Source organism: Meles meles, chromosome 5 (genome assembly GCF_922984935.1).
Source record: "Meles meles chromosome 5, mMelMel3.1 paternal haplotype, whole genome shotgun sequence".
Taxonomy (NCBI): Eukaryota; Metazoa; Chordata; class Mammalia; order Carnivora; family Mustelidae; genus Meles; species Meles meles.
Genome location: NC_060070.1, coordinates 121440312 through 121452270, shown reverse-complemented (window position 1 = coordinate 121452270; position 11959 = coordinate 121440312). Strand labels below are relative to the sequence as shown.

The 11959-nt window shown below is 55.1% G+C and overlaps 1 protein-coding gene across 3 annotated transcripts in view; it reads left to right on the top strand.

Moving 5' to 3' along the window:
- ITPR3 (inositol 1,4,5-trisphosphate receptor type 3) overlaps nt 1-11959 on the top strand; it is a 66067-nt gene that overhangs the window by 962 nt on the left and 53146 nt on the right. The gene's annotated exons all lie outside the window — the stretch shown is intronic.

Below are 11959 nucleotides of genomic sequence, written 5' to 3'. Positions count from 1 at the left end.
CCCTCCCCTAGCAGGAGTCCCAGGTCCTGGCCGGCTGCCCCTCTCCCCGCCTCTCCCTGTCAATTTCCTGCGCGGCTCATCTGGCGCCCCTGGGTCCCCGGTCCCAGGATCTAGCGAGTACTTTACAAACATTAATTAATTCTGGCCGTCACCCCCCAGGGTCTGGCTAGCAGGGAATCTATTCAAGTCCCTGGAGAGGGCTAGGCCTGAAGGAGGCCTAGGGCAGGAAAGGAATTAGGCAGAGCGAATAGGTTTATCTTCAAAGGAGCAGTTGGGTGAGTGGCTGGGGGTTGGGGTAGAGTGCTTTCTCTACCTTTCCAGCCAGGCTCCAGGGCACAGCCTGCTGCCTTTGTCCCATTTTCAGTCTGGGCACTTGGGTTAAATTATCTCATACCCACCACACCCAGCTGTCCTTTGGGATAAACCCATCCTTTTCTGTTCCCCCTACTCATCAGGACACCAGCCAGCCACAAGGTGCGTCCTTGGGTGGGGGGGGGGAGGTTTGGAGGACCAAAAGTCTGACTCTGGACCTGGCCTGGCCCTGAGCCTGAGAAGTGGGAGGCACCTGGCTCTCGGTCTCTCCCAGGGTTGTTGGGAGTTTGGTTCTAGTCCGGTTGGAAAGGGAGTCCAGCCGGCCTGTGGGGGTTGGAGGGCTGGCTCTGCCAGCAGGGGATTCTGACTGGGAATTCCTGCGTACCTGATCTCTTTATCTGAGCATTTGTGACTCTCTCATTCCCCTCCCTATTCAGATGTGGAATCCCCAGCTACAGGTCATCCCCAGCACTCCACTAGATTTGACTGATCTAGCTCATTTCCGCAGAGGACGGGGCTGGAACCACATCTGGGCCAGCATCTGTGCAGGCCTCCCACAGAGCGCTGACCAGGGGGTCCTGCGGCCAGGCAGGCACACAGTAGGCACACAATAACCCCCCTGACGATTCCGAGGGAAGCAGGAGAGAGTGGGGGGGGGGCTGTGGGGGAAATGGGGGGGAGATGGTGGAAGCCGCCCTCCCTCTTAGTGTCTGAACGGCACTGGGGGCTTTTGGGAAATGATCAGCTTCTCTGTTGCATAGTGCCTGGGTCAGGGCTGAGCACAAAGTGGGGTGTTTTTAAGTACGCTTGAGATCTGTTAGCATCCGGAGATGCACGGGAGATTCTGTCATCTCTCAATGTAGCTTCTTCCTGCCTTGGCCCTTCCTGCCCCCGGAAGCTGTTTCCTCCAGTCCATTTTGACCCTGGGGCAGGACCTGGTGACCCCTGAGAGGACTTCTTTCCGGGGTGCCTGTTCCCCGTGCAAACACCTCCGACAGCTCCCGACTTTCCATCAACGGATGCCCATCTCCCAGCTTAGCGTTCCAGCACCCTAACTTAATTTTCATTTCCCTCCCCCACCTTCCCTTTCACAGTCTCTGAAGCTCTAGGTGCGTGAGGCTACTCTCATTCCCGGAACCTACCCCACGCTCTAGGTCTCTTTACCTTTGCTCCTGTGTTGCCCCCGCCCTTCAGCCAGCCTCCACCTGGGTAAATCTGACCCACCCTCTAAGACCTAGTACTAAGTGACCTCTTTTGAGAGATCCAGCTCCTCCTCCCACAACCCAGCAGTTAACCCTTCTTCTTCTGTGCTTTGCACAGCTTTGCACAGATTTCTCTCTGGTATTGTGTTGTTTCACGGTTAGTTGCAGATTTCTCTGTAGGGCCGTCCAATGCTGGGCCATTTGCCAGGATTAACAAATTTATTACACCGTTCATCCACTCAGCGTGTCCACAGCCAGTGTACTGGGCACTGGGGACTTGGTGGCGACTGAGAGAGCAGTGTGTCCCACCTTCTTGGAACTTAGAGTCGATGAGAGAATGATTTCTAAGCACTGCTGAGTCTTTGCTACTCAAAGGGTGGTCTGCAGTCCAGCAGCATCACCATCCCCTAGAAGCTTGCTGGATAGACAGGATCTCAGACCTGTGCCCATCCCTCAGAACCTGCACGCCAATCCCTGTGGGATTTGGTGCCTTAAAGTGTGAGCTGCTTTGCTCTACGTCAGACTTTCTGCCCCATCCTTGCCAGCATCTGTCTCCCTTCCCTTCCCTTCCCTTCTCTTCCCTTCCCTTCCCTTCCCTCTCCTCTACCCTCCTCTCCTCTCCTCTCCTCCTCTCCTTTTCTCCTTTCCTTTTCCTCCCTCCCTCCCTTCCTTGATTTTATTTATGAGAGCCAGGGAGCCTTGGCACAAGCAGGGGGAGGGGCAGAGGGAGAGGGAGAAGTAGACTCCTCACCGAGCAGGGAGCCTAATGTGGGGTTCAGTCCCAGGACTCTGGAATCATGACCCGAGCTGAAGTCAGATGCTTAAGTCAGATGCTTAATGGACTGAGCCACCCAGGTGCCCCACTCACCAAAATCTTTTTGCCTCTATCCTTAACTCTGGTCCCCATTGGCCTTCACCCTGGTTCTTGGTGCCCATGTCTGTGAACCCTAGAGGCTGATTTGACTGAGTTCTCAGGCTAGCCCAATACTTGGTGTCCAAGAGGTCCCAATAAGGGCTGGATGAAATGAATGTTTTGAAGACGGGGGTGGGGGGGTGCAGCCTTGGCAGGCAGAGGGGCTGGTCAGCTGGGAGATGGAAAGGGGGATGTTGGTGGAACAGGGAGTCTGAAGCAGCCTTCAGATTCTGGCCAGACTCTACGGGGAGAAGTGGAGGAGGCCAGTTCGACCTGCCTGAATAATTCGAGCTCCTGGTGAAGATTGTACATTAACTCTGGGTTGGAAGGGTGGGAGGGTCTGGGCAGTAGATCCTGGAGCAGGTCGAGACCTCGGCGGGGAAGGGAAAGCAGGCCCACGCCTGTTCTTGGCAGGAGAGTGTGGCCAGGGCCACTGGCTCACACCTCACCCTGGGTGGAAGGCAGTAGAGGCCAGGGCTGGAGTGACTGATCGGGGCCAGGGAAAGGTGGAGGATTCTGTGTGGCTCCTGGCCACATCTGCGTGCAGTATGTGGGCTGGGCCCCTCAGAGTCTGATACCCAGTTCTTTGAAGATTTCTCTTCAAGGCCTCTCTCGCTAAACAGCCAGAGGGGTGGGCCCCAGCCCACAGAGTATTAGTTGGGGAGTGTAGGTGACCTGGGTCTTGAGGCTGAGCTCCCAACATTTGTCAAAGTGCCTCGGAGCACCATCTGGAGGCTCTCGGGGCTTCTGGGCCTGTATTCCCAAGGTTTGGGTGATCACAGAGTGCAAGGTCAGAAGGGTACCCCCCTCCTTGGGCTTCCCTGTCCACCTTCCAGCCTGATTCACTTCACCAGGAGGGTGGGCCCTGGAGACCAGACCCCAAGAAGGGAAATGTGGTAAATGCGGAGGAAGCCTTGGGTCCCCAGGGTCAGGACCCTTGAGTTAGTAGCCCCAGGGCTGCAGCTCTCTGCTGCTTTGTCACTAACTCGCTGGGTGATTTTGGCAAGGCCCTGCCTTCTCAGAGTGTGTTTCCCTCAGCCTGGATGTCCTCTAGAGGTGCTCTGTTTGCACCGAGAACCCCCTGGAATCTTTAAAAAATTTCAGCTTCTGAATCCCAGGTCTGACCAACTGTATCAGTATTTCTAGGGCTGGGGTCTGAGGGTTGGGTTTCTTAAAAACTCCCTGGTGATTTTACCTGGGGTGGGGCTTCCTGATCTAAGGGCCCTCGCTGGCTGACAGGCTGTGAGGAGGCCTCCCTGTTGGATCCACCCGTCCCTTGGTCCAGAGAGCCCATCTCTTAGCCCTCATCAGACTTCAGTAAGTCATTCAGCAAACATTAACTGAGCACCTACTTTGTGCCAGGCACCTTTCTAGTCATGGGGGAATCTGGAGTAACCAAGATAGAGTTCCAGCCCGTTCTAGTTTCTACACAGGGGAGCTGGGTGAGGAGGACTGTAAGGGTCCTTTGAGTCTGAAGTCCCTGAGACACATATAATCCCAGGGCTGTGGGGGTGTGGGGGAGGGCACTGACCCTCCGTGCAGACTGCATTCCTGGGGCAAATTTCAGACTTGTCCTTGGCTTTCTTTTCATTGTGATTTCCCTGGAGAAGCTGGAACTCACGCTGTCCTGTGCCCCAAGGCAGGGTCTTGACCTCAGCTAGGCCTAGTCACACAACTCGGTTTTAAAAAAAAACATATTTGGGGGCACCTGGGTGGCTCAGAGGGTTAAGCCTCTGCCTTCAGCTCAGGTCATGATCTCAGGGTCCTGGGATCGAGCCCCACATCAGGCTCTCTGTTCAGCAGGGAGCCTGCTTCTCCCTCTCTCAGCCCGCCTCTCTGCCTACTTGTGATTTCTGTCAAATAAATAAATAAAATCTTTAAAAATACATATTTTGGGGGGGCGCCTGGGCGGCTCTGTTGGTTGAGTGTCTGACTCTTCATCTCAGCTCAGGTCTTGATCTCAGGGTGGCGAGTTCAAGCCCCAGGACTTGAACACACACAAAAAAAACACAGACTAAAAAAAAAATACATATTTTTTTTGTTCAAAAATAATGTATGTCCCATGAAGAAAACTGGAAAAATGCAAATAAAAAATTGTTTGATACTGCTGTGACTTATATGGACATTCTTTATGTGGATGTTCTGGGGTGGTTTTTTGGGTGTTTTTCGTGTGTTTTTAGTTATATCTACACAAACATTTACAAAACGATGTCAGACGGCAAATACGGCTTTGCATCCTGTCATTTTGGGTAGATACATTAGGCTGTATTTTCCTACACCAAACAGGCTATTGTTATAGCCGCATAGCATCTCATACGGTAGGATGTATCCTCATTTATTCAAGCGACTCTGGTATTGGGCATTCAGGTTGTTTCTGAATTTCTGCATTATAAACAATCTGCCCAGAACACCCGGCTCCATACATGCCCTGACGCTTGTCCAATTATCCTCTCAGGCTAACTCCCAGAAACGGAACCCTGTTTCCGTCACAGGCTTGGACTCTGTTGGTTTCTCTGGTGGTAGAGGTGACCTGCCGAGGTGACCCTGCATCCCAGGGGGCCTGACCCCGCTTCGTATCCTCAGTTTGAGAGCGTTGTCCTAGGGGGTCTGGGGAGAAAGACCAGCCTCAGCCCTTGAAGTTGGGCGCGCTGACTATGATGGAGAGGGGGTGACTCGGGGAGAGGATCTGGGTGGGGGTTGCCTGAGGACACAGTCAGCCCCAGGCTTCCACCGTGGGACCCAGGGACCCAGGCTGCATCCCCTCCCCAGCCCTAAAGAATGTTGCTGTAGTCACCTGCTCCCACTCTGCCCTGCCCTACATTCCTGACCCTACCTCCCCTCCAGGACTTGGCCTGATGGGGCTGTGGGGTGGGTGGGGCAGTGGCTTGGGTTGGGGGTGGGGCGCTGTGCTGGATTTTGGGGTGGGGCCATACCAGCCTTCTGCCTTCTGCTTAAGGGGAGGGGTCTGGGTTTCCATTGTCCCTGAGCGGGGGCCTGAAAGGCCCTGTAGTCTCCCTGGGACCTGTGGTCCATGCTTCCTCGCCCTCTATTTGGAACTGGGGGCTCCTCCCTGGAAGCAGGGGCTGTGAGAGAGGAAGGGCGGAGGTCCGGGAGAGGGGAGGAGGGCAGAGCCCAGATCTATGGTAAGTTCATCACCCGCCTCTGAGAGTGAGCTCTGAGCCGCCGTGAGTGTGTCACGTTGGTCCTGCCGGCGGTGGCCCCTGGCATTGGCACCCACACTTACAGTTCCCTGCAGTGGACACCGCTGGTGTAGCGAGGTTTAAAGGACTTACCCAGGGTCACATAGCAGGGGCTGCAGGGCCCTTCACACCAGCAATGGTGGGCACAGAGATGAGTCTAGGCCTTGACAACACAGAGAGCCCAGGGTGTGGGTGGGGACATTTGGGGAGACAGGCAGGAGGGACTCGGCAAGGAACTAAAATGTTCCTAGTGGTGGCATGTGAACGTAGGTATTTTGGGGGCTGGCAGGTGGGCAGAGCCTGAGGAGGCAGTGAACAGAAATATCAGCCCTGGAGGCCCCCCCACCCCGCCGCCCCGCGGTGCAGGTGCTGGGCAGCTGCAGGTGCTGGGGAGACACCTGTGTGTATTTGGTTCGCAAATCCCTCCCTCCCCTCAGCCAGCCAGCTAGCACCCCTTCCTCCAGCCTGCTCACAGCCTGCAGGACTGCTGTCCTCTCCAAGCTGTGAGCTTAGAAATGGGTGACGGGGGATCTAGGTCATGGTAGGAAGAATTAAGTCTGTGTCTCATAGATGATGCGGCTGCTGCCACAATGGGTAGACGGCACTGGGTGGCTCTTGCCTTTACGTGTCACTCTGGCCCCTCGCCACATATAATCCGAGGAAAGTAGAACTGTTTAGAACACCCATATGCCTACTACTTAGACTTAGTGATTGCCCACATTTTGCCATACGTGATGCATCTATATTTTTGCTGAAGTATTTTATGGTAAATTATATAATTGCACGTTTTTACCTCTCAATACTTCATTACACAGCTGTAAGGAATAAGGATATGTTCCTGGGTAACCGCAGTACCTTTATCCCACCCTTTAATAACTTCCTAATGGCACCTGATGCCCTGTCTGCACTCAGGTGCGCCCCATTGTCCTCAGTCTTTGTTTGTTTGTTTGTTTTTAAGATTTTATTTATTTATTTGACAGCGAGAGAAAGAGAGCATAAGTAGGGGCAATGGCAGACAGAGAGAAAGGGAGAGGGAGAGGAAGACGAAGGCTCCCCACTGAGCAGGGAGTCCGATGCAGGGCTCGATCCTGGGACCCTGGAATCATGACCTGATTCAGGCAGACGCTTAACCCACCGAGCCACCCAGATTCTCCTGTCAGTCTGTCTTCAACCAATGGTTTCTTTAGTTCAGGGTCCAGTCAAGGTCCACATGTTACATTTGCTTCTTAGGCCCCCACCTCTTTCTTTCCCACGATGATACTGAGTTCCTGACAAGACAGGGCTGGTTATGCTACAGACGGTCTCACTTTCTGGATTTGTCAGGGTGGCTTTTGCTGCTGTTTCCCAGAGAGCTCTGCGGCAGTCTGGAGCTGGGTGGGCTGGGCCTCAGGGCCTGCTCTGGGGAGTCCTGAGGCCTGAGTTACTCCGTCTTGTAGGCAGGCTGAGTCCAGTTCCGGGTTATGGAGAGCAGGAGAAAGGCCTAGGCCGGGCAAAGCCTGTGGGTGAGGTGAGGGCCAGCCAGCTGGACGGCCCCTGCTTTCACATTCTTTGTCTCTTCTCAGCTTTCCAGCAGCGTCCTGAAGCCATGCACTATAGCCAGGGATCTTTATTTCTAGTGGGCCCAAAATTCATTCATTTTTGCCACCTCCGTGCCTCAGTGGAAAGATTCTCGAGGTTCTCTGAGTGTGTGGCTTACTGTCCTTTCTAGATGTAAGCTCTCTGAAGAGGAAGCCTACCTGCCTGCCCTTTGGTCCAGAGAGTCTCTCTCTCTTAGCCGTCATGAGACTTTGTGAAGTCATTCAACAAACATTTACTCATCCAGGCTTGTTCTGTATACTGGTCCCTCTGGTGGCTAGTGGTGGATCTTTGGTACAGAAAGATATGTAGAAGTTAAGTAAATGGATGGTTTTCAGGGATGCAGAAGTGAATTTCTTTTCTCTGATGAGCGGGGATCCCTGCCAATGAACCAGGGTTCCTGTCCCAACATCCCTTCCCACCCCCATCTAGTGGGTGTGACTTTGGTATTTGGCAAAAGGGACTCCAAGGCCTATATGAACCATCCGCCAATCCCAGTATTCTAACAGTGCCCACATTGGGAGTGGCCATTCTTGGGTCTGGCCTAGATTTGTGGGGTGGTAGCCAGTGTCCTGGGCTGGGAGTCAGAGACCTGGGGTCTGGAACTGGCTGTTCCTTTAACTTGTGTGATCTGAGCGCATCAGTTCCCCCTCCATGCCTCAGTTTCCAAGCTGGCTTAGGGAGGGAATGTCTATAGAGTCCTTCAGGCATTTCCCAGTCCAGGGTTCCCAGTCTGGTGCCCGCTCTGATGGTGGGTGCAGGCTTTGATTTAGGCTCTTCTGATAGTCCCTTGCCCCACTTCTAGCTCCTTTCTTCCTCTCCCTTATCTAATCTTTTCAGATGGCATCGACCCGCCCCACTGCCTTTGCTATTACTCCTACCTGGATCTCAAAGTCCAGTCAGGGCAGAATGGGGCCACGCAGGTCCCTGGACACATCTGCCTTCTTCTTTTCCCTCTCACCAAGGTCTTGGGGTGCAGACCCTATGGGCATTTCAGGGACAGCACCCTCCTCCACAACTTTGTAGAGCAGAATTGTCAACCATCTCCTCTTCAAAGGGTCCAGGGCAACCCTGCCACAGGCCTCCTGCTAGACCCCTCTCCACTAATCCTCATCCCACTGCCCACTCTGCCCATACCCTGTTGGGCCCTGCAAGTCCAGGCTCAAACTGGCTTTGTGCCTCCCAGCAGATGGAAGGCTCCTAGCAGGAAGTGTTCTCTGCGCGCTGGCCCTGGGGTGGTCTAGGACATGGCTCCTGTCCTTAGGGCACTCAGCATGGTGGGTATGAGCTTCCTGACCCCACCCAAGCACATAATGGCTTCCCTGTAAGGTTTTGTTGAATGGATGGAGACCTAGCTTGTATACGTGTCATCAACTCACCAGCTCTGTGGGCTGAGATGGGGGAGGCGGAGGCAGCCTTTAATTTTACTCAGTGAACCTCACACTGAACTGTGTGAGAATAGAATTAGGTATTGGATGTAAAAACAGCTTATAAATTAAAACACGTTCAGCACTCCGAAAAGTTGGTTTTCCTACTGCGAATGTGTATCGGCTGGTACCTGCTTTTAGATGAGGGGCGGTGTCGTGGTGGGAGCAGGCGGGGAACTCTGCAGGAGCCTAAGCACGGCCCTGAAGATGGCAGGACTTGGCAGGACTTGGGACAGGGTTTCTGGTGTGCAAACTCCTGGAGGTGGGGACGATGAGATCAGCGGGCTGGCAGAGGGTGGGAGTCGGCCCTTCCCGGGACCTGGGGAGGAGCCCGAGGCGCTCCGGAGCGGGGGGGGAGGGGGGGGGGTCCGGGTGGAGTGAAGCGACGCGGCTACTTCCCCCCGCCCGCAGAGCTCGGCTCTGGTTACAGCGCCAGGTGCTTACCCGAAGCACCTGTGACCCGCGTCCGGCTAGTTTTATAAACCCAGATGTCCTCGTGCCGGCGAGTGGGGGGTACAGCCCGGGACGTGGGTGCCAAGTGAGGGGAACAGGTCGAGTCGCGGAAGGGAGGAAAGCGCGAACGCGGCGCACGTCACCTTCCCGCCCCCGCGCGCGCCTGCAGTCGAGACAGGCCGGGGCGAGGCGGCGCGGCGCGGCGCGGCGACGGCTGCACGTGGGGTGGCGAGTTTCGTCGGGCGGCGGGGGCGGGTGCAGGGGCGGGGCCTGGCGGCGGGGCAGGGGCAGAGGTGGGGCCTGGCGGCGGGGGGCGGGGCCGGCCGGGGCCTGGTGGTTGAGAGCGCAGTGCCGACCGGGCGTAGGAGGGCTCCCGGGGGAGCCGGCGCTGGGCGACTACCGTAGCTGCCCCGACTTGGGCTGCCCCCTGAGGCGCTGCCTCCGTCGGAACTTAACCTGTCATCTTGGGCCTCCTTCTGGCCTCAGGTCTCCCTGCAGCCCATCTGATAAGCGTTTCCCTGCTTATCTATTAATGGTTTCTCGAGGCACCCCTCCCGCCCCTCCCTCCCGATAGCACCTTCCTGGGTTGCCTCAGTCCTCCTGAGTACACGCACAGGAATGGAGGGAGGCTCTCGCGGGGGCGCTTGGGGACATTTGGGACTCTGAACACCCTGCCGATGGCTTCTTTGCTTACGGGCTAGGTGGGGAGCTGCCCTAAGCACCAGGTGGGAAATAAAACGATGAGTAGGGCAAGGTGCCACCCCTCAGACGTTTCTGGGAGGATGTACGGAATGTAGCCCAGCGTTCGTGGGCGATGTTGATTCTGCTAGTCTGGGACCCAAACCTGGAGGACGGAGGGTGTGAAATGTTAGAGCCAGGAGAACCTCCGAAAGTCCGATCTACTGACCTTGTTCCCCTGATACCTTTGGGAAACACCCCTGCCTCTTTTCTCCTCCTACCTGGCTTGCTTCTTTGCTCTGGTCCCTCCTACAGACCGTTCCTGTCCCCTCTCAGCCCGCAGGTTGAGAGTGTTTTCCTTCTCAACCTTGTCTGAAGCTCTCTTGGAGGCTGTCTTCCCCTCCCGATCAATCCTTCCCTTTCCCTGTGTTGTCTGTCTCAGCTCACACTCCCAATATATGCCCTGCTTTGCACGCTGGGGCAGTGGGGGGGGGGGGGAGCTGCTGAGTGGGAGACATCAGGGCTTCAGAAGCTGTGTTAGAGTGGGAGGGGACAGATGGACCTCGCATAATGACCAGGCAGATTTGTGCCAGGGGGATTAGGAAAAGCACGCCAGGCATCTGAATTTGTGTGTGTTTTTCCTGCACGTGTGGCCCAGACGAGGAGCTCCCAGGGGAGCCGTGGTGGGGTCAGGGTGAAAATGGGTTTTTCCTCAGAGAGTTTCTGAGGAGGTGGCCTTCCCCAAGGCCTTGAGTGCTGTTGATAGGGGCTGTTGGGGATGGCCCCAGCCTGTCCTCAGGCACACTGACTTCCATGATGCCCTGGCTGTCCACCCCTGGCAGTGCAGGGTCCCAGGCCAGGGCCTGTGCTTCCTTCCTTCCCGCATCAAAATGCAACCATCCCATGTCTCCTCCCTTCAGGGCCTTGCTAAGAGACAAGCAGCTAATCTGATTCACTAATGTCTTACAGGAAATTCTATGAATTATTCAAGGCTCAGTACAGCTCCTGGCTCTTCTTTCACACTTCCTCTGATTGGCCAAGCTCTGACCTGTTCCTTCCCTGGATTTGGACAAAATCCACAGCTGGTACCACCAGTTGGCTTTCATACATATTCTTTATGTCATAAACTCTTCTGAGCGTGTGACTTGTCTTCCCAATGAGATTTGAAACTCCTTGAGGCAGGGGCCTTACCTTTTGCTTTTCATCTACTTTCCTTAGAAGCTGGTAAAGTGAATTAACTCACTCACTGTGTGTTCCATGTGTGTGTGCTGTATGCCAGGCAGTGGTCTAGGTCTGGGGATACCACAGGAAGCAAAACAGACCCATCCCTGTCCTCATGGCTCTTCCATACCAAGTCGGGGCTGGGGGTGTAACCAAAATAAAGAAGTAAAAAATACAGCAGGCCAGGTGGTGAGAGGTACTATGGGAACAGCGAGGTGGGGAGGACCCTAAGGAGTGTGAGAAGGAGCAGTTCCCAGTTTTAAAAAGGAGGGTGTTCAGGGTGGCGGGTCATTTGAGCTGAAGGAAGTGAGGGAGGGAGGGAGGGAGCCAGGAGGGTGACTGGGGGCAGACAAAAGAAGCAGCACCTAGTGTCTTCGAAGGTTTGAGGAGCCTGGAGGAGGAGGGCTGTGGGCTGGAGCAGAGTGGGCAAAGGGGCAGGGGAGGGAGATGAATTCAGAGAGGTGAGGGTTGGATCACGATCATGTCGGTTCAGGCCATCGTGAATTCTTGGCTTTTACTTGGAGATGGGTAGTTCTGGAGGGTTCTGAGCAGAGGACTGCCCTGATCTGACTCACCTTCTAAAGGAAAGGTATGTGTGCTGTGTGGGGAATGGGTCTTATGGAGACAAGGGGACATTTGGAGATCGATGGGGAGGTGGTTACCCACATCCAGGGGACAGCTGGCCAGGTGCTGGTGGCAAAGATGAGAAGGGGTGGGATTCCGCACATACGGTGAAGATAGAGCCCATAGGGTTGCCTCACAGATGGGGTGTGAGAAGCAGATGGAAGAGGAGCCAAAGATTGGCCCAAGGTTTTTGGCCCAAGCAACGAGAAGAATGAAATTGCTGTCAACTGAGATGGGGAGAGCTTCAAGAGGAGCACATTTAAGTGGTAGATCAGGAACTCAGTTTTTGAACCTGCCGAGTCTGAGATGCCCGTGGACGTCCAGGTGGAGGTGTTTAGAGCTGCGGTCTGGAGT